We start from the raw sequence: 2,500 nt of genomic DNA, 5'->3' as shown, positions 1-2,500 counted from the left end.
GGAAAATAGCTCAGTGCGGAAAGGAAAAAAGGAAAATAAAATATTCTAAGAAGAGTAACAACAATAAATATCTCCTATATAAACTATAAAAACTTTAACAAAACAAGAGGAAGAGAAATAAGATAGGAGAGTGTGCTCGAGTGTACCCTCAAGCAAGAGAACTCTAACCCAAGACAGTGAAAGGCCATGGTACAGAGGCTATGGCACTACCCAAGACTAGAGAACAGTGGTTTGATTTTGGAGTGTCCTTCTCCTAGAAGAGCTGCTTACCATAGCTAAAGAGTCTCTTCTACCCTTACCAAGAGGAAAGTGGCACTGAACAATTACAGTGCAGTAACCCCTTGGGTGATGAAGAATTGTTTGGTAATCTGTTGTCAGGTGTATGAGGATAGAGGAGAATATGTAAAGAATATGCCAGACTATTCAGTGTGTATGTAGGCAAAGGGAAAATGAACCGTAACCAGAGAGGAGGATCCAATGTAGTACTGTCTGGCCAGTCAAAACAAAAGAGAAGATACCACTTTGGTCTACACCTCCATAGGCATCAAGGTCCATCAAGAATGTTTTAATTCAGTGAGACCGAAAACGCAAACTAGTTATAGTCCATTTCTTTTAGCGATGCATATATGCACCGACTCGCAGCGGTGCCCTTTTAGCTCGGAAAAGTTTCCGGATCGCTGATTGGTTGGACAAGATAATTCTAACCAATTTGCGAGTCGGTGCAAATATGCATCACTAAAAGAAATGGACTATAACTAGTTTGCGTTTTCGGTCTCACTGAATTAAAACATTCTTGATGGACCTTGATGCCTATGGAGGTGTAGACCAAAGTGGTATCTTCTCTTTTGTTTTTTAAACAGACAGCTGATTTCTCAACTCATAAGTTGTCTTTTATCTTTCACAAATTAGAAAGTTCTATTCACACTTGGAATATTAGCAATGTTATTCCATTGAGTGAATGTGATACCTCTAGCACTGCTGATTAACGCCCAATTTCCATAACTCACATATCATACACTTTTGAAAGCCTTTTGGGAAAACGTCTAAATAGGTATGCTGAAGGTAATCACTTGTTCCCTGGTTTGCAATTTGACTTCCGTAAAGGCCTTCCAGCAAATGATGCCATATATAAAATTTTAATAGCTGTACATATATATTTTGATTATGGTGAGGAAGTTCGTATGATTGGCCTTGATTTTACTGCTGCCTTTGACCGTGGTTTATCACGATGACATTGTTTTCAAACTTGAACAGTTGGGAGTGGGTGTGTCTTTTCTTAGCATCATTTTCGAATAATTTAGTAACAGATTCCCTAAAATACTTGTAGAGGTTAAAACGGTGCCTATAAGATTGTAATATATGTGTTTTTGAGAAACACTTAAATCTTCTTCTATTACATAAAAATAGCTTATTAAAAAGTCTTTCAATAACTTCATTAATCAATCTATCCTGAGAATATGTTTTAATTCTTTCATTCAACCTTGTTTTGAGTATTGCTATCCTGTTGGGTTTTCATTTGCAGAGACTAAACTTAATTTTTTGGAAAAAAGTGGGCCAACTAAATTTCCTATTCATGATCTGAATATTAATCTCTGACATATTGAAAAAAAAAAAAAGTGAGGCCTATTAAATTTCCTAACCATGATCTGGAATATGTTTATAGTTTATATACGTATAATATATATAAATATAAATATATATATATATATATATATATATATATATATATATTATATATATATATATAATATATATATATATAATATATATATATATATATATAATATATATATATATATATATATATATATATATATATATATATATATATAAACCAGGCTTAGAAGCCGAAGGCACAAGTACTTCAGAAAAAAAATAGTTATTCATTACGCTTTGGGAACGCAATTTATTACTTTCATTGCACGAATTTAAATTAATTAACAGAGTCTTACCAAATAACCTGGAGAGAGAGAGAGAGAGAGAGAGAGAGAGAGAGAGAGAGAGAGAGATTGTCTTCAGATTTAAGAGAATGCCTTCAGATTTAGGAGAATGTATGCAGATTTGAGAGGGTGAGAGAGAATGTCTTCAGATTTAAGAGAATGTCAACAGATTTGAGAGAGAGAGAGAGAGAGAGAGAGAGAGAGAGAGAGAGAGAGAGAGAGAGAGAGAGAGAGAGAGAGAGAGAGAGAGAGAGAGAAGAATCCAGTTCATTAGAATCTAGAGTGAACAGAATCTGGTGTTGTGTGGCACCTCCTTCGCCAAGGAGAAACTGAGGCAATTAAGACTCCTGACGTGAACTTATTATTCGGGACTTTTCGGGAGGACCAGAGATGGAAAAACAAATTAATCGAGGGTAGAAGTCTAATGGAGTCATTTAGAGCCTAAAGACTTATATTTTCTTTGTCAGGCGATCCTGAGTGGAATGTTAATAGGGGAGATCTTTATAAAGAAATATTATTAATTTTCAATAATGTATCTTTTCGAATATCTTGTCATAATA

The sequence above is a fragment of the Palaemon carinicauda genome, chromosome 32 (genome assembly GCF_036898095.1).
Source record: "Palaemon carinicauda isolate YSFRI2023 chromosome 32, ASM3689809v2, whole genome shotgun sequence".
In the NCBI taxonomy this organism is placed as follows: Eukaryota; Metazoa; Arthropoda; class Malacostraca; order Decapoda; family Palaemonidae; genus Palaemon; species Palaemon carinicauda.
The sequence above is the reverse complement of the archived record's forward strand: the minus strand, read 5'-3'. Positions refer to the sequence as shown.